This window comes from Pseudophryne corroboree, chromosome 7 (genome assembly GCF_028390025.1).
Source record: "Pseudophryne corroboree isolate aPseCor3 chromosome 7, aPseCor3.hap2, whole genome shotgun sequence".
Classification (NCBI taxonomy): domain Eukaryota; kingdom Metazoa; phylum Chordata; class Amphibia; order Anura; family Myobatrachidae; genus Pseudophryne; species Pseudophryne corroboree.
The window spans coordinates 75183863-75204840 of NC_086450.1; the positions used below are offsets into that span (position 1 = coordinate 75183863).

Consider the following 20978-nt stretch of genomic DNA (forward strand, 5'->3'; position numbering starts at 1 on the left):
TTCACAAGCTGCCATTTAAACGGCAGTTTGTGCAGCGGAGGGATCTTGTCAGATCCTCCCTGCTTTGTCCTCACTGCCTGTGGCTCTCCATTCCACCTCCAGTCCATCCCTCCTTCCTGCTCCAATTCACCCACCGCCACAGCCTGCATGGCAAATCTGTATTCCAGTGGTCTTAAATCGTGCTGTTGCTATGGGTCCGGGAGTCTCCCAGATAGCTGGTCATGAGTGTGACCTGCTTGGAACCTGCAGGCTCTGGTAGAGACAGTGCATAGCCTGGCTGCAGGCTAGCACCCTGGACAGCAGCTCCTGCACAGGGGTCTCCAGTTACAGGCAGATGTCTTGTTTCGGCAAATTATATGGACATTGGAGAGTAAAGGGACAGCGCAGCTGAAGGGTCAAAGTATCACTTTAATTACTGAGGCATGATGAACGCATCCAAAATGTTCATTGAACTTGCAGGGGGTTCACTCCATAATTATAATTGCTGATATTTTTATCATGATGAATAGGCCCCTTGGTACGAGGTTGTATCTTTCTGTTAATGTATCCATATCAAATGATGTAGCACTTGCCATGCCAATTCTATACCCAGCTTATGCCTACCCACCATGTTTGGACTATACATGTATACATGGATGCTCATCCATAGAGAATGCATCATGTGATCGCGGGTGCAACTATTTGCACCCGATCGTGGGAGTCGCTGGCGCGATGTGTGCACACGTTTGTACGTATTGCAGCAAGGAAGAAAAAGGACTCATCTGTATGATATGCAAATGTTTATTTTTTGATGAATCTTTGGTGTATGGTATGGAAATTAATACGCTAAAAATTAATTGGTGTACATCCAGCTATAAATGAGGCTTCATTCCATTCTGATACCGCTGTTGTAGGCCACATGTATAGACGTGTATAGAACTTTCAAATATTATTTACACTTTCCTCTACATTCTCCCTGCTGGTAGGACCAAATTAAAAACAATATGTACCCTTGTGTGTGTCTGTGTAACAGAGTGTTAAGGAATCTAGGGGGTCATTCCGACCCGTTCGCACGCAGCGGTATGTCGCTGCGGTGCGAACGGGTCCGGAAAGCGCATGCGCAGCAGCCGCACTGCGCGTGCGCGACGTTGCCTGGCGACAGGGGTCGCTGGGTTACGTCGCGTTCTACGAAGAAAGTGGTCGCAGAGCCGACCGCAAGAAGATTGACAGAAGGAAGGCGTACTTGGGCGGATCCGGACCGTTGGAGACCGTTTTCGGGGAGTGGTAAGGAAAACGTAGGCGTGTCCAGTAGAACGGAGGGCGGATGTCTGACTTCAAAGCCGGCTCCAGCATCGCAGAGATCGTCGCACAGGGTAAGTATGTCCAGGGCTAGTCTTCTTTTGCTTGAAATTTTTTTTAGCTTAGCAGGGCTGCACAAGCGATCGCAGCCCTGCTAAGCTAAAATACACTTCCCCATAGGCATGGACTAGTTGATCGCAGCAGCAGCAAAATGTTGCTACGATCAACTCGGAATGACCACCCTAGACAGAAAGCTCCAGGGGTGTGGATTATTAGAGCTACACTAAAAAGGTTTACAGTCAATAGGTCTACCACTAACGGTAGACATGCATTAGGGTGACAGGGTTAAAGGGTCGACATTGAATAGGTAGACAGTAGGAAAGGTTGACAAGGTTAAAAGGTCACCAGGGTCAAAAGGGCAACATGTAAATGGTCAACACAAAAAAGGTAGACACAATTTTTTCTTCTTCTTGGGTGTATTGTTACTTTTCTGCAATAAACAAGCCACATTAGATCAGAAAGGTTACTATTCCCAATCGTAGTCCACGTGGATGGTAAAGTATGAAAAAGTTGAAGAAATGGGGGGGGGGGGGGGGGGGTGACAAAAATTGTGTCTACCATTTGTGTCGACATTTTGACCCTATCGACCTTTTGAACTGTCTAGCTTTTTACGTGTCGAGATTTTGACCCTGACAAACTAATGCATGTCTACTATTAGTGGTACACCTATTGACTGTAGGCCGTCATAGTGTAGATCTATAGTCCGGATACCAAGCTCAGGTGCGGAAGGGACTGATGTGAACAACAAACGTTCTCTGTGTACAGTGCTGCATAATTGGAGGCACTATATAATAATCACTTTCAGCCATCATGTATAAGACAAGTCGGGATGTAAAAGACAAGTCAGGAGTCTTAATGAAAAATTATAATGACATAGCGGACATACTTAATGAATTTTTTTCAACGGTATTTACTAGAGAGGACCCAATTATGGGACTAACACACAACCTCAATAATGAGAATATCCCACTGATAGGTACTTATTTAAGTAAGGAGGTAGTCTATGACCAATTAAAACATTTAAAGATTAATAAGTCACCGGGGCCCGATGGAATTCACCCAAGGGTTCTAATGGAGCTTCACTCTGAACTAGACCGCTATTTTTGATCTTTAAGGATTCAGTTATATCAGGTATGGTTCCCAAAGACTGGCGTATAGCGGAAGTAGTGCCTATATTCAAAAAGGGACGTAAAGCTGAACCGGGAAACTATAGACCAGTTAGTCTTACATCTATAGTGGGGAAAGTACTGGAAGGTATTCTAAGGGATAGTATTCAGAAGTTCCTTGAAGCCAATAAAATCACTAAAAGGAATCAACATGGATTCGTGAAGGACAGATCCTGTCAAACCAACTTACTTGGTTTTTATGAAACAGTAAGTGCAAACCTCGATCAGGGTAAAGAGATGGATGTAATCTTTTTAGATTTTGCCAAAGCTTTCGACACAGTATCACACATGCGGCTTATCTTCAAGCTACAAGAAATAGGGCTAGGAAGCTCTATATGCACTTGGGTCAAGAATTGGTTAGTTAATAGAGAGCAGCGCGTTGTGGTTAATGGATCTCTTTCAAATTGGACTGAAGTGTTAAGTGGTGTGCAACAAGGCTCGATATTAGGACCGCTATTGTTCAACATTTTCATTAAGGACCTAACAGAAGGTCTAGAGAGCATGGTGTAAATTTTTGCAGATGATACCAAATTGTGTAAGGCTATAAATACAGAGGAGGATGCTGAGTCTCTTCAGAACGACTTAGTTAAATTAGAAGCATGGGCAGCCAAAGGGATAATGCGCTTCAACACAGACAAGTGTAAGGTAATGCACTGTGGTAGCAAGAACAAAAATAACACCTACATACTGAATGGGGTAAAATTAGGGGATACTGTACTGGAGAAAGACTTAGGTGTTATCATAGATAATTTAATCACAAAAAGGTTGTCCCAGGGAAAGGGGCTAGGGACAAAGAAGTTAACCTCTTTGTGGGGGCACTCGTTTAGTTAATTATATATTTATTGGTTAAAATTTAACTTTTAATAATTCATTAAAAATATGTATTAATTGTTTATAATTACCCTTAAGGAAAACTATTTGATCAGCATACAGGTTGAGTATCCCTTATCCAAAATGCTTGGGACTAGAGGTATTTTGGATATGGGATTTTTCCGTATTTTGGAATAATTGCATAGCATAATGAGATATCATGGTGATGGGACCTAAATCTAAGCACAGAATGTATTTATGTTTCATATACACCTTATACACACAGCCTGAAGGTAATTTTAGCCAATATTTTTTATAACTTTGTGCATTAAACAAAGTTTGTGTACATTCACACAATTCATTTATGTTTCATATACACCTTACACACACAGCCTGAAGGTCATTTAATACAATATTTGTAATAACTTTGTGTATTAAACAAAGTTTGTGTACATTGAGCCATCAAAAAACAAAGGTTTCACTATCTCACTCTCACTCAAAAAAGTCCGTATTTCGGAATATTCCGTATTTCGGAATATTTGGATATGGGATACTCAACCTGTATAATGAAAAGAAAATAAGTAAGAAAATTTTTCAATGATTTAGAGGAGTATATATAATGCTTATTCCTCTCTTGTAATGCTTCCTAGGGTGAAAATATATATCAGAGAATCAAATTATCTATGGTGGTTATTAAACGTTATTTATATTAACCACCACCCGGTATAGCAAATCAAAGGGTAAGACGCTACCCTGAATAGGGCATAGTTGAAAATCCCACACAAGATTAATTTCTCACAGCAATGAAAAAATATATAAATTGGTGATTAAACATGTATAGTGGTGTTCCATAAACCCCTGTAAGGAAGAAATTGACCTAAAAGGAGAAAAAGGTAACAAATCCCGTGAAAGCTCAACTTGCAGCTCTCCTGGGTATAACAGTCACTATTGCAATTATAGTATAAATATGCATTCGTTCATAGCAGCTGTTATTTTTCCATATCACCACATTAATCAATTGCTGCAGAGAAGGAGAATCAGGTAAGTTCAAATAGCGTTTATAATATAAGTCGCCAAGTAATCACCTTCAAGGTTAGCCTAATATACATTCAAGAAGTGAGTGCTCTATAACCTTGTGGCGTTTGTCCTACTTCAAACAATTAGAGCTGCTTGATTGTCAATATTCACACTGAAACAAAGTGTAACAAATAGTATCGTTTCCTTTGGAAAAATCCTCATCACTTTAAGACAGAATATAACAGATAGTATCGTTCCCTTAGGGAAATCCTAATATTTGCAACATTCAAAACAGCATGTGGCCAACAATGTAGCGGTTTTGATATATTTAAATTCAAAAAATCATATGGCCAACAATGTAGCGGTAATTATAAACAATTAATACATATTTTTAATCAATTATTAAAAGTTAAATTTGAACCAATAAATATATAATTAACTAAACGAGTGCCCCTACAACAGTGGTGGCCAACGCGTGGCTCTTGAGCCACATGCGGCTCTTTCTTTATTCAAATGTGGCTCCCAACACTCAAAGTCACGTGACCACAAGAGATCTGTAACCCACTGCACTCCTGCCAGACATGCAGCAGCACTACGTAGACTGAGAACTGAGGGAGCCAAATCCCCACGGGGGAGCTGGCTGGAGTGACACAGGCAGGTACTGGCTGGAGTGACACAGGAGGGTGCTGGCTGGAGTGACACATGGGGGAACTGAAGTGTATTATGTGAATCTGGCTTTTCAATATATTTTATGCGGATCTGGCTTTTTCAATTATTTGATGTAAAAATGGCTTTTTCATAGTATTTTATGTTGGATCTGGCTTTTTCAATGTATTTTATACCAGGGGCGTGGCCTAGCAGGCACAAGGTCACACCCCATTTTTGCAAGTGCGCCTTCGGCTCGAAGTCGGCTCTTTGATGTACCAAACAAGATTTCTTGGATCTTTGTCTCTGACTGGTTGGCCACCCCTGCCCTACAAAGAGGTTAACTTCTTTGTTCCTAGCCCCTTTCCCTGGGACAACCTTTTTGTGATTAAAATCCTCTGGGGAGCACCGCCGACAATGTCCCCTTAAAAAAGGAATATTTTCCACTTAACTAATTCCTTATGGATGGTTCTTATATATACCTTAAACCCAATTATACATTGTTTGTGGCAGTGCAGGACGACTACTCCTTTCGTGTGTTGAATCCTTACTGAGAGTTCTCAGCTTCTGTCCTAGCACGCTGATATTTCTGCCTTTATATGCAATTTGGCCTATTTTTGGATCAATTTCCCTTGAATTATTTTGCCTGCCTATCGCTATAATTAATTCACGTTATAAAGTTTTGAGCGATGTCCAACTTTAGCTTACAAAATGAATTAATCAATAGAAGGAGAACAGAGGATTTAGATGGAATCTTTTCGGACCCCTCAACATCAACGGCTACGTCCACGGGTTGGGAGGATGATATCTTTAAACTCAAATTCCTCTGAAAAAAACAGACCAGAATAAACTGGGATTTGATTAGCCTCGATAATTACATTAAACAGAAGATAGTTCCCCGAGGTTTAAGACCTAAGATCTTCCCCACCTATCCCTTGGCCACTGATAGTTTGAAAAGGGATTGGGAGACATGTCTATTAAAATGCTCAAATGACCTCATTTTAATCCCGATTAAGCACAACAACCTAATTTTGGAGGAAGTTAGTAAAGAGATTGACACCATTGGCAAGAAATTAGAAATCTTTGAGAAAAAAACATTATTCCAAACCAGATTCGAACAGGACAAGAAAGCCCTGGTGGAATATGAGCAGGTGATCACAGACCTCAAAAAATCCAAGTTTTTGCGTGATAAACAGGATTGCACACTAGGAAAGATCTTTAAATGGAATAGACCGCTAAGAAAAGAGAGACCCCAAAATTCACAAGACTATCCGTCATCATCAGAGATTGACTCATCAGGTACCGACGAGGATCAAAGAGACAATTACTCTAATCATAGAGACGAAACTGAAGGCTCTCAAGTCCCACATCATTCCTCTTTTTTAGAGACTCGCAGACCGAAAAGAGGTCGCCCAAGAAGAAGCAGAGGAGGGGCGGGAGGAAGAAGAAGAGGCGAACAAAGATGGGATTCCCCACCTCCATCCCATTACCCCATTAGCAACCGACGGAACTACTAGATGACCAAATCAGCCTGCGGATCATTAATTTATCACAACATTGCCTTACGGAAGATCATAATAGTGTTCTCTCTAAGGGTCTTACATTCGCACCCACCAGGAAATTCGATCGATTCCAGTGGGAGAAAGATCTTAATCTCTTCGGTACGAAAATCCTTTTGAAGAAATTCTTTGCTAGTAAGAACAAGCCCAATCTCCCTTTCACACAGGTACAACAAAATACAGACCTCTGCCAGGTATCAAACCCAGATACAAATTATGGGACCATGCTAGACCTAACATCAGAGGAGGACCGAATGGCTCTTACCATCTTGGAGGAACTACAAGATGATAGTTCACCATAGAGCTGGCCATGGTTCCCACAGACCTGTGTGTAAGAAAAGAAGTACCTTTTTCCCGCAGGACAATATTTGTCCTGAGGTGAGGGTTTTCATGCGTCAAGTATCCCAAGATCTGGATAAACTACATCGAAAACATAAAGGATCTGTCTACCACAATCTCAGTTATAGGGAAAGAAAGGCTATTACTGACATCGAATCTTGGGATGACGTGGAGATTAAGCCATCCGATAAAGGTGGCAATATCGTCATCTGGAGTAAGGAGCTTTATGTGAAAGAAGCAATGAGACAGTTGAACGACAAGACCTGTTACAAGAGAATGATCTTCAACCCCACCAATTACTTTCTGACTGTATATACTAGATTAATAGAGAGAGCACTTAAAGAGGGTGTTATTTCTAAATCTGAATATGAATACCTTCAGGTGATAAATCCCAGAGTACCGACCTTCTACCTTTTGCCCAAAACACATAAACATCTTACTCAACCCCCAGGAAGACCTATCATCTCCGGCATCGGTGGCTTTCTGGAGCAAGCAAGTGTCTTCATTGACATACATCTTAGACATCATGTGGTCAGTTTGCCCTCTTATGTTCAGGACACCACTGACGTGTTAAAAAAGATTCACGACGTCAAATTAGAGAACACTCAACTGTTGATCAGTATGGATGTGGAGTCCGTTTACACATCAATAGATCATGAGAATGGCATCAGAGCTGTCAAATATTTCCTCGATATAGAAGGAACCAGTGACTTCCATTTATTCCTACTTGATCTCCTCCGCTTTGTACTATACAATAATTACTTCACTTTCAGTAATAGATTTTTTGTCCAAACAAGGGGCACAGTGCCCCCACATACGCAAACCTCTTTATGGGGTGGTGGGAACGCGAGTTTGCTTTCCATGAGAAAAATGATCATCATACCACACATATTTTGATGTGGCTGCGCTACATAGATGACATCCTCCTCATTTGGGATGGCAATGAGGAATATTTTGAAGAATTTATTCAGGATCTACATACAAATAACCTGAACCTCAGATTCACCTATTTGGCGAGCACAGATAGTCTCCTTTTTGGACTTATCCATATATCGCGCAGAAGATGGCTATTTAGCCACAGAGCTTTTTCGTAAACCCACATCCACAAATTCACTGTTACATCGGTCCAGCTCTCACTTCCCACCCACTGTGAATAATATCCCCAAAGGGGAGTTCCTCAGACTGAAAAGGAACTGCTCCGACAAAGAGATTTTCCATATCCAAGGTGAGGAACTTACTAAGAGACTTAGGAACAGGGGATATAGTCACAGACAGATAAAAAAGGCTAGGAGAGAAGTTGAACAAACAGACAGGGATATGCTCATTTTCAGAGATAATAAGACAAAGCAGAGTGATACAGAGATTAGATTTGTGGGCAATTTTTGTGCTGAGTGGCGAGAAATCAAGAACATCATCCAGAGCCACTGGGCGATACTCTGCTCAGACGATGATCTAGGAAAAGCCCTAAAGGACAAAGTTTCTATGAGTTGGAGGCACTCACCGAGTTTAAAAGATAGACTGGTGAGAAGCCACTATGAGGATAAACCCCCGAGGAAACCGTCTGCACGAGGAAGTTTTCCATGCGGCACTTGTAAAATTTGCAAACACATACAACAACAAACCACGATAAAGGATAAATATGGAATGGAGCACCCCATTACAAAATTCTTTAATTGTAGGACCAAGAACGTTATTTATTGCATTACGTGCACTTGCAAGATTTATTATGTGAGTATGACCTCTAGGATGCTTAAGCAACGCATCCTGGAACACATAGGCACGATCAGGAATGCCGACCGGGACCGGAAAGCATTTAAGCCACTTACAACGGTGGCTAGACATTTCTCCTTGGTACATCAGGACTTCTCAGAATGCTTACGAGTTTTTGGACTAGAACAGGTTCATCTAGGGATAAGGGGTGGTGATATACAGAAGGAACTCCTTAGGAGAGAAAGCCAATGGATCTTTAAACTCGGTACTATATCCCCCAAAGGATTAAATGAAAACATCAACTATACTGCTTTTCTGACCTCCTGAATATATACTATTTATTCTACTAACACTCTCTCTAACGTAGCTTCCTCTCTTACCAACTCTTTCAGAGCATTATTTCAGATTAGAATTCAATTTCTATACAATATAATCTAATAGCTTCCTGGGAACCCATACTTCACTATCAATTATACTGAAGTCAGCAATAAGAAAAAAAAAATGTCTCTACATTATTAATATTTCGAACCAAAGTGCTTTTTTCATTTCTCTAATATTACCAAATTCATTTAATAAATATTTATTTTCTATGTTACTTTAAAATTCTCTCCTATCAGTCCCCTTTAGAGCACATTTGCTAAACTTTTTTTCACACAATTATCCCAATAGCCTTCCAGCAATATAAATTTCCTTATTATTTATATCACATAATAATCCGTTATGATTAATACCAGTGATACCATCATAAATATCTTTTTTAATTTTTACGTTTATATTTTCATAATATTGGATATTTTTTCACTGTACATATATTACCTCTGTGTTCTCCATAATTGATTCATTATTAAAACGACTATTTTGCCGCTATCGGATTAATTAATTTCTAAGTCCATACAGTGTTATAATAATACCACTACTTCACACCTAATGACGATTGTTTCAATTTATTTGGGTGTCCAACTTTCATTCCCTTGTTGGCTATCAGCGCTATTAGAACTGGATAATTGTATCTTGTCTAGCCACTTTCTTATTATTGATTATTGGACATGTCACTCATTATAAATCGTATGCAGGATTGGTTAGCTCATGTTTATAAGCTGACAGGTTCTAACAGCATGCAGGCATATGGTGAACAAGCCCCTGAGAGGGTGAAACGTACGTTCAGCCCAGTTATCGCGTCACTAGACATAATTGCCGGCTACCCGTCACATACACACGTGGAGCAGGAGCCGGAGACCCGGTACACGGGGAGACACTGCCCGCTACAGCCACAGACCAGACATTGTGTCACTAGATGTAATTACCGGGCTCCTGTTATATGTACACGTGGAGCCGGAGCCGGAGACCCGTTACACAGGCAGACGCTGCCCGCTACTCATTACCAGTCCTCCAATTTGAGCCGCTACACGTTGGAACCACACAGAGATGTTCCGAGGTATTTCAGTGTTCTCTCATCATGCTGCGACTGTGCCTGCAGCCCTGCAATGATAATTCTATCACCAGGGCCCCAGAGCAAGGGAGCGCACGAAAGCAGAAACACCCTTTCCTTTCTTCTACCCGTCACCGTGCAGGTTAATACTCTCACCTCTCCTTCACTATGCCACAGTGCGCACATGGGAAGGCAGTAGATGTTACCAGGGGCAACGGAACGGGGCCTTTACTCTTTGCAAACCTATTGACTGTCAATTATTACTGTGATATATATGCTATCCACAAATTAGGGTATCTCTGTTGTTTGAAGGCTCGTTTTTGTTTTGGATTACCAGCACTGAAAGACGATTCAGATTTGTTAACGTCACGGCATGCATAAATTCTGTTAAGTACGGCTGATTTAAAATATATCACAGCCGCTACATTGTTGGCCATATGATTTTTTTAATTTAAATATATCAAAACCGCTACATTGTTGGCCACATGCTGTTTTGAATGTTGCAAATATTAGGATTTCCCTAAGGGAACGATACTATCTGTTATATTCTGTCTTAAAGTGATGAGGATTTTTCCAAAGGAAACGATACTATTTGTTACACTTTGTTTCAGTGTGAATATTGACAATCAAGCGGCTCTAATTGTTTGAAGTAGGACAAACGCCACAAGGAGCACTCACTTTTTGAATGTATATTAGGCTAACCTTGAAGGTGATTACTTGGCGACTTATATTATAAACGCTATTTGAACTTACCTGATTCTCCTTCTCTGCAGCAATTGATTAATGTGGTGATATGGAAAAATAACAGCTGCTATGAACGAATGCATATTTATACTATAATTGCAATAGTGACTGTTATACCCAGGAGAGCTGCAAGTTGAGCTTTCACGGGATTTGTTACCTTTTTCTCCTTTTAGGTCAATTTCTTCCTTACAGGGGTTTATGGAACACCACTATACATGTTTAATCACCAATTTATATATTTTTTCATTGCTGTGAGAAATTAATCTTGTGTGGGATTTTCAACTATGCACTATTCAGGGTAGCGTCTTACCCTTTGATTTGCTATACCGGGTGGTGGTTAATATAAATAATGTTTAATAACCACCATAGATAATTTGATTCTCTGATATATATTTTCACCCTAGGAAGCATTACAATAGAGGAATAAGCATTATATATACTCCTCTAAATCATTGAAAAATGTTCTTACTTATTTTCTTTTCATTATATGCTGATCAAATAGTTTTCCTTAAGGGTAATTATAAACAATTAATACATATTTTAATCAATTATTAAAAGTTACATTTTAACCAATAAATATATAATTAACTAAACGAGTGCCCCCACAAAGAGGTTAACTTCTTTGTCCCTAGCCCCTTTCCCTGGGACAACCTTTTTGTGATTAAATTGTCATTTTTTCCTCTGGGGAGCACCGCCGACAATGTCACCTTTAAAAAGGAATTTTTTCCACTTAACTAATTTCTTATAGTTGGTTCTTATACACTGCTCAAAAAAATAAAGGGAACACTAAAATAACACATCCTAAATCTGAATGAATGAACTATTCTTATTAAATACTTTGTTCTTTACATAGTTGAATGTGCTGACAACAAAATCACACAAAAATGATCAATGGAACTCAAATTTATTAACCCATGGAGGTCTAGATTTGGAGTCACCCTCAAAATTAAAGTGGAAAAACACACTACAGGCTGATCCAACTTTGATGTAATGTCCTTAAAACAAGTCAAAATGAGGCTCAGTAGTGTGTGTGGCCTCCACATTCCTGTATGACCTCCCTACAACGCCTGGGCATGCTCCTGATGAGGTGGCGGATGGTCTCCGAAGGGATCTCCTACCAGACCTGGACTAAAGCATCCGCCAACTCCTGGACAGTCTGTGGTACAACGTGGCATTGGTGTATGGAGCGAGACATGATGTCCCAGATGTGCTCAATTGGATTCAGGTCTGGGGAACGGGCGGGCCAGTCCATAGCATCAATGCCTTCGTCTTGCAGGAACTGCTGACACACTCCAGCCACATGAGGTCTAGCATTGTCTAGCATTAGGAGGAATCCAGGGCCAACCGCACCAGCATATGGTCTCACAAGGGGTCTGAGGATCTCATCTCGGTACCTAATGGCAGTCAGGCTACCTCTGGCGAGCACATGGAGGGCTGTGTGGCCCCCCCAAAGAAATGCCACCCCACACCATTACTGACCAACTGCCAAACCGGTCATGCTGGAGGATGTTGCAGGCCGCAGAACATTCTCCTTGGCGTCTCCAGACTCTGTCACGTCTGTCACATGTGCTCAGTGCGAATCTGCTTTCATCTGTGAAGAGCACAGGGCGCCAGTGGCGAATTTGCCAATCTTGGTGTTCTCTGGCAAATGCCAAACGTCCTGCACGGTGTTGGGCTGTAAGCACAGCCCCCACCTGTGAGCGTCGGGCCCTCATACCACCCTCATGGAGTCTGTTTCTGATCATTTGAGTAGACACATGCACATTTGTGGCTTGCTGGAGGTCATATTGCAGGGCTCTGGCAGTGCTCCTCCTGTTCCTCCTTGCACAATGGCGGAGGTAGCAGTCCTGCTGCTGGGTTGTTGGCCTCCTCCACGTCTCCTGATGTACCAGCCTGTCTCCTGGTAGCGCCTCCATGCTCTGGACACTACGCTGACAGACACAACAAACCTTCTTGCCACAGCTCGCATTGATGTGCCATCCTTGATGAGCTGCACTACTTGAACCACTTGTGTGGGTTTTAGGGAGGTCATACAGGCACATGGAGGCCACACACACTACTGAGACTCATTTTGACTTGTTTTAAGGACATTACATCAAAGTTGGATCAGCCTGTAGTGTGTTTTTCCACTTTAATTTTGAGGGTGACTCCAAATCCAGACCTCCATGGGTTAATAAATTTGATTTCCATTGATAATTTTTGTGTGATTTTGTTGTCAGCACATTCAACTATGGAAAGAACAAAGTATTTAATAAGAATATTTCATTCATTCAGATCTAGGATGTGTTATTTTAGTGTTCCCTTTATTTTTTTGAGCAGTGTATATACCTTAAACCCAATTATACATTGTTTGTGGCAGTGCAGGACGACTACTCTTTTCGTGTGTTCTCATAGATAGCAAGCTAAGCACCAGTTCCCAAAGTAGGATTGCAGCAAAGAAGGCTAATAAGATACTAGCATGCATAAAATGGGGAATTGATGCAAGGGACGAGGGTGTTATACTCCCATTATATAAAACACTAGTGAGACCACATCTTGAATACTGTGTACAAATCTAGGCACCGTACTACAAAAAGGATATCCTGGAGCTAGAAAAGGTTCAGAGGAGGGCAACCAAACTAATTAAGGGCATGGAGAGAATAGAATACAATGAATGGCTTGAAAGACTAGGCATGTTTACACTGGAAAAGAGGAGACTAAGAGGGGATATGATCAACATCTACAAATATATAAGGGGACAATACACAGAGCTAGCGCGGGACCTGTTTTTGGCCAGATCAACACATAGGACTCGTGGACACCCGCACAGGTTAGAAGAGAGGATATTCCGCACAATACGTCGTAAAGGCTTTTTCACGGTAAGGACAATACGTGTTTGGAATTCCCTGCCTGAGGGAGTTGTAATGGCGGACTCTGTCAACACCTTTAAGAATGGGTTAGATAAATTACTCATGGATAAGGATATCCAGGGTTATGGTGCATAGTCACGCAATATAGTTACTATAAAATGGATAAAATGCAACGGCTGAAATCAGCATCAGTCATAATTTTAGACAAATCATCGTGCGTAGGAGACCACAAATAGGTTGAACTTGATGGACAATTGTCTTTTTGCAACCGCAGATACTATGTTACTATGTTACTATCATAATCTAAGTTTTATTATCATATGGCTTCAGATATAAGAATCTGGATTAGCCTGGTATAACCCTGACTACACTTGCATGACCCATGTTACAATAATTGATAAAGTAACATTTTAGTCTTGTATTTACAAAACTCGTGATGAATCATCTTTTCAAATATCACATCAGTGTGACACAAATCATGTTTTACATAAAACAGGTCAGGAAGGAAGATACACAGCTAGCAGTTTAAATAACCCTGCCATGTTAATTTATTCTATGCAGAAAAGTAACAGTTCTTCCGTCAAATGTCAAGCAAAACGTTATCCTGTGTATATATATTATACATATTGTATCACTCAACATGATCTACAGGGCTGCACATCACGGATCGTTTATTAATGATGGAAACATTACAAACTTGCTCACAAAATGAATTCAAGTCTTAATATATTGTTTATACATCATCCTTAGGTTTGGTTGTGTGGTGAGGGATGGGATTCACTTCTATTTCTCCCCCTATTTTATGATTGAGCCACAAGTGCTGGATTTGCCATGGCACCCAGTTTGGGAACTACTGGTGTAAACACTAAAATAGTAAACACAAAAGAAATTTATTGCAGTCAACTTACTGTTTCAGTAGTATATGTGTGACTTTTTTTATGTTAAGGGCAGTGTCGGATTGGAGCAAGAAGGGCCCACCGGGGTAATGCAGTGGTAGTGGCTCATGCATAAGGGTGTGGCCAGGCAATAGTGGAGGTGTGGCCAACCACCACAGAGGCCCGGCTAACTGTAAGAGAGTGCATGGGCTGGGCCCATAGTCCTATGCAGTATAAGGGAACATATGTATAATTAAAGTGTACTAGGATACAGTTTGGAACCTAATCCCTAGAGGAGGAGGTGGGCACACCGGCAGTGGGGCCCACCGGTGGTTTCCCCTGTTCCCCTGTGGGCCAGTCCGACTCTGGTTAAGGGAGCATATTTATTAAGGGAAATTTGTGAGATATCCCCTGAAAAGACCCATTTTCTGGGGGTACCCATAAATGTTAGGTATCCCCAGGATGTATTATGGAGGGACCACAGCAGATATATCTGAGAACACACCATTAAGCATATACCCCCTTACCTTCCTTTTGGGAGTTCTGTGAGCCTCACAAGACATTTGTATTTTTAGCTTCCAAAAGAACTGCAGTAATATAGTCATGCATTGTTATATATTAAGAATAATAGTTATATCAAAGTAGACTTATCTATAATACTTATATACATTATACATAAATGTATTATAGAAATATACATTTCACGCACACACAGTGTCGGACTGGAGCATGAAGGGCCCACCGGGTGAATGCAGTGGTGCTGAGAGAGGGGGGAAGAGGGACCAAATGACCCAGGTCTGATAGAGGGGCCCAGTGAGGGCCCAGTGGGGGCCCCAAGCCCCCCCCCCCCTTCCCTACCTGGCAGTAGCAGCTGCAGCTCTTCTCCTCAGCCAAGCAAACGCTGCTGTGTGCTGGGCTGCATTGTGGCCATGAAGGCGTTTAAAATACATTGTTTTCCGTATTTTCTTGTAAGGGTGCATGGCCACGCCTCCTGTGATTAGGCCACACCCCCTTAAAAGTACCTGGGCACAGCCAGACTCTACTGCCCTGAGTGAATGAAGTGGTATTGGCCCATGCTTAGGGTTGTGGCCAGTCTACAGAGTGAGGTGTGGCCAGCCAACAGAGGCTTGGCTAAACATTAGAGCGTGCATGGTCTGGGCCTCTTGATAAATATGTAAACATTGCCAGTACATGCATGATGATGTACTATAAAGAAAGTACACCATAGTCCTGTCAGTATAATGTAACATACAGTATATATAAATATATATATATATATATATATATACACATATACATGCATACATACACACGTACATACAATACAGCACACCACTCCCCCACCCACATAACAACCTTTCATACATTTAGCCCTCAGAAACCCTCTAGCCCCCCTCCCCCCCATGCATGAGCCACTAAAATGGTATCTTAAAGGACTAGTAAATATTAGAATATATTGGGGCCCATTTATCAATGAGTTTTAGCTATTTAACACTTCTTGCGTATGATCAATGGAGCCCCAGCCAATCAGCTCCTAACTGTCATGTTTTAAAAATGACATTTGGGAGCTGATTGGCTGGAGCACCATTTGTCATACGCAATAACTTAAAACTCATTGATAAATGGCCCCATTATTTCGAATTTAGCCTGACATTCCATTTCATCACTGTCAGATCACTATCTCCCCATTCCGCTACAGATAGCTGGAGCTCCTGCCACATGTTCAGGGCATTTCTAACAGGTCAAAAAAGTTGATTTTGCAGACAAATTAAGCTGCCTGCTTAATGATAGAAGCACCTTCATGTAAACACAATAGCCTACTACGGAGCAGTGAGTGAGAGCGCCGAGGACATCTTCTGTAAAGTGTACATATTACAGTGATATACGGCTTTCTAGTAAACATATGTCTCCGAATGCACTATCCACCTACAATATAAGGGGATATGTATCAAATCTTCTAAAGAGTGAAGGTTTGATACACCCCCCCCCCCCCATATTATATATATGCCACCGCTCTATATGTCGGTCCTGACATCAGAGCTGGGCGGGCATTTGAATTTGCCTGCCCAGCTGTGATGTCAGCCCCCGCAGCCAGTGCACGGGCAGTCGGAGGACAGTCGTACACACAACCAGATGAACTGATTTATCTGCAGATAGATCAGGCATTGGTTGTGCTGCAGGGCTGGCGCAATGTGTCTGTGAACAACGTTGTTCACAGCTATATTGGGTGTACACACCTGATTACCCACCAATATATCACGCAGAGTGCAGCCAGCATAAGTAAATGTGCCTATGTCTCTCATAGAGATTGTAATATTTCATTATTAATGCTATGATATTCAGTACAATGTGTCGGGGGATGGGTACTGAGAGAGTGGGTACATGGGGGCTACTCATGAAGCAGTGAAAAGAGTGAAGAAGTGAACCAGTGGAGAGGTTGCCAATGGCAACCAATCAGTGCTGAGGTAACATTTATAAAATGCGTTCTATATAATTATACATAGCAGCTGATTGGTTGCCATGGGCAACCTCTCCACTGGCTCACTTCTCCACACTTTTCACTGCTTCATGAATAGACCCCTGAGAATTACGTATTTGGGGCTTTCGTCAAAGAAAACATTTTGAGTAGATGTCAAATAAAAACCTGAAGTTGGTGTGACTTTGTAACATGATATTTTGTAGTTTATTGGTATATGCTGCTCCCAGATTTTATAATGTTGGACTGACTAATGCGATCATTCGTGGTAGTGGTGTGAGCACCTGTCTTCTGTATTTTTTTATTGCAATAATATCTGCATTTGTTACTGATATGAGTCAGGTTACCCTTCAAATTGTGGGAAAAATATAGAATGAATAATTTGTCAGCATTTTTTTTTATTCCTGGATAGAAAATAAAAAAGATAAATATATATTAAACATATGAAGTGTTTCTTACGCACTCAGGAACTGGTTACGTATTCCTAAGAAATTTGAATAAGTGATGTAGGATTTCTCTTCTGAGAGAGCAATGCCTATGGCCTTCAACTCTGCTTACTGTATGTACTGTAGGTTCTTTTAAGAGTAGCAACAATATTAAAAAAGAGGCTACATGAATATGTTAAATATACATCTCTTACCTGTATCTATTTTGGCTTATTGACCCTACCATTGCGTGGTATAGATATAGATACAGAACATATCTTATATATCTATACATATACAGTACCAGTCAAAAGTTTCTCATTCAACAGTTTTTATTTATTTTAATTATTTTCTATATTGTAGATTAATATTGAAGACATCAAAACTATGAAAGAACACATATGGAATTATGTTGTAAACAAAAAAAAGTGTTAAACAAATCCAGAGGCGTAACTAGGGTAGGGCGAGTGGGGCACGTGACCTGGGCGCCTTGGCAGGCCCAGGAGAGGGGGGCGCTGCCGGCGGCCAGGGCATCATGCCCCACTCGCCCCCGTCACGCCGAAATGTGAGGGGAGGAGAGCGCAGCGTCTCTCCCTCCCCTCACCGCCACTGCCAGCACTCAGCGCTGCGTGTGTTTGGTCTCCGGCGGCATTAGCCAATCAGAGCTTGCGGACCGGCTCCTGATTGGCTGCAGGTCCGCGAGCTCTGATTGGCTAGCGAACCGGCGCCACATAGCCGCCGCCGGAGACCTGGAGCGTTGAGGGGCGGGAGAGGCGCTGCGCTCTCCTCCCCTCACATAGCAGAGTGATAGCGCCGTAGCGGTGAGTGACTGACGGGGGGGGGGGAGAGAGGAGAGTCTTGTGTAACTGGCACTGTGGGGCAATGTAACTGGCACTGTGGGGGAATGTAACTGGCACTGTGGGGCATGTATCTGGCACTGTGGGGCATGTATCTGGCACTGTGGGGCAATGTAACCGGCACTGTGGGGCAATGTAACTGGCACTGTGGGGCATGTATCCGGCACTGTGGGGCATTGTAACTGGCACTGTGGGGCATGTATCTGGCACTGTGGGGCATTGTATCTGGCACTGTGGGGCATGTAACTGGCACTGTGGGGCATGTATCTGGCACTGTGGGGAATGTAACTGGCACTGTGGGGCATGTATCTGGCACTGTGGGGCATGTATCTGGCACTGTGGGGCATTGTATCTGGCACTGTGGGGCATTGTATCTGGCACTGTGGGGCATGTAACTGGCACTGTGGGGCAATGTAACTGGCTCTGTGGGCCAATTTCAGTGGCCAAACCCCTTCTGGAGCGTGGCCACCCCTTCTGGCATGTGGCCACGCCCATTTTTTCGGTGTGCGCTCCTTAGGCGCATGCACATGCTTCTTTTGGTGTTTTTATTTATTTATTATTATTTTATTATTATTATTTTATTTTATTTTTTTGGGGGTGCCATTTTCCATCTTGCCCTGGGCTCCAAAAACCCTAGTTACGCCTCTGAACAAATCAAAATATGTTTTGTATTTTAGATTCCTCAAAGTAGCCCCCTTTTGCTTTGATGACAGCTTTGCACACTCTTGGCATTCTCTCAATCAGTTTCATGAGGTAGTCTCCTGGAATGGTTTTCCAACAGTCTTGAAGGCGTTTCCAGAGGTGCTGAGCACTTGTTGGCGGCTTTTCCTTCACTCTGCAGTCCAACTCATCCGAAACCATCTCAATTGGGTTTAGGTCGGGTGATTGTGGAGGCCAGGTCATCTGAGGTAGCACTCCATCACTTTCCTTCTTGGTCAAGTAGCCCTTACATAGCCTGGAGGTGCATTTTGGGTCATTGTCTTGTTGTAAAACAAATGATGGTCCCAGTAATAGCAAACCAGATAAGATGGCATGGTGCTGCAGAATGCTGTGGTAGCCATGCTGGTTAAGTGTGCCTTGAATTTTGAATAAATCACCAACAGTGTCACCGGCAAAGCACCCCCACACCATCACACCTTCTCCTCCATGCTTTACAGTGGGAACCACACATGCAGAAATCATCCGCTCACCTTCTCTGCGTCTCACAAAGACACGGCGGTTGGAACCAAAAATCTCAAATTTGGACTCATCAGACCAAAGTACAGATTTCCACTGGTCTAATGTCCATTCCTTGTGTTTCTTGGCCCAAACAATTCTCTTCCTCAGTAGTGGCTTCTTCGCAGCAATTCGACCATGAAGGCCTGATTCACGCAGTCTCCTCTGAACAGTTGATGGTGAGATTTGTCTGCTACTTGAACTCTGTGAAGAATTTATGTGGGCTCTAATCTGAGGTGCTGTTAAGTAGCAGATTCTGAGGCTGATAACTCTAATGAACTTATCCTCTGCAGCAGAGGTTACTCTTGGTCTTCCTTTCCTGGGGCGGTCCTCATGAGAACCAGTTTAATCATAGCGTTTGATGGTTTTTGCAACTGCACTTGAAAATACATTCAAAGTTCTTGAAATTTTCCATATAGATTGATCTTCATGTCTTAAAGTAATGATGGACTGTCGTTTCTCTTTGCTGAGTTGAATGGTTTGTGCCATAATATGGATTAGAACAGTAGTCAAATGTGTCCACTGTGTACTAACCCTACCTCTGCACAACACAATTGATGGTCTCAAACACATTAAGAAGGCAAGTAATTCCACAGATTGACTCTTGACAAGTCACACCTGTTAATTCAAAACCATTCCAGGAGACTACCTCATGAAGCTATGATACAGAAAAAAGAATGTAACTCAGCGCTCAGTCCTGTTCCAACATAAATGTCCCATATAAAACCTTTTTGAAGCAGTGTCTTCTATAGGTTGCCAGATCACTTGTAAACGATGTGTCAATTCCCAGTCGTCAGTCCATATGATTCCCTTCAGTGATGAATGAACCTCAGAATAAACCAAATGGAAATAACATAGTGTAGTACGTCTACAGAAAATTGGTGACACCCATGTTAGAATATAAATGGGGTGAGATAATCTGCGTACCAAAACTCACACTAAATGAAAGTGAATGACTCCCATAGAGGTATCTTTAGCCACCAATCTCCAATGACGTGAATAAGCCAGCCGTACACACACCTTTATACAGCAATCCCAGTAGTATGACGTACCGTACTCACATAACACGCAGTGAATGCACTCCCATAAAGGTATCTTTAGCCACCAGTATTCAATCCTATAAATGGAGCCACCGTGAACACACCTTCATATGTTATTCCCCAGATTCTCTCTTTGGTGCGATGACTGCTACCAGTGGCAGCAGATTTTCCTACCAAGTCTGCTGTGTGTGTATGTGTGTCTGTGGATCTGAGTGCTCAGTCATCGCACCAAAGAGATTTGATTTGTTTAACACTTTTTTGTTTACAACATAATTATTTCATAGTTTTGATGTCTTCAGTATTACTCTACAATATAGAAAATAATTCAAATAAATAAAAACCATTGATTGAGAAGGTGTTTCCAAACTTTTGACTGGTACTACTGTATATGAGTATACATATGTACGTTTGTGTGTATAAATATTTTATATTAAAATACTACACCTAGGGGTAAATTTACTAAAGTGGGAGATTTTTTTTAGAA

General features: G+C 41.8%; 1 protein-coding gene across 3 annotated transcripts in view; it reads left to right on the top strand.

Moving 5' to 3' along the window:
* The window catches only part of PDE1A (phosphodiesterase 1A), a 557427-nt gene that overhangs the window by 392801 nt on the left and 143648 nt on the right, over positions 1-20978 (top strand). The window lies entirely within an intron of this gene.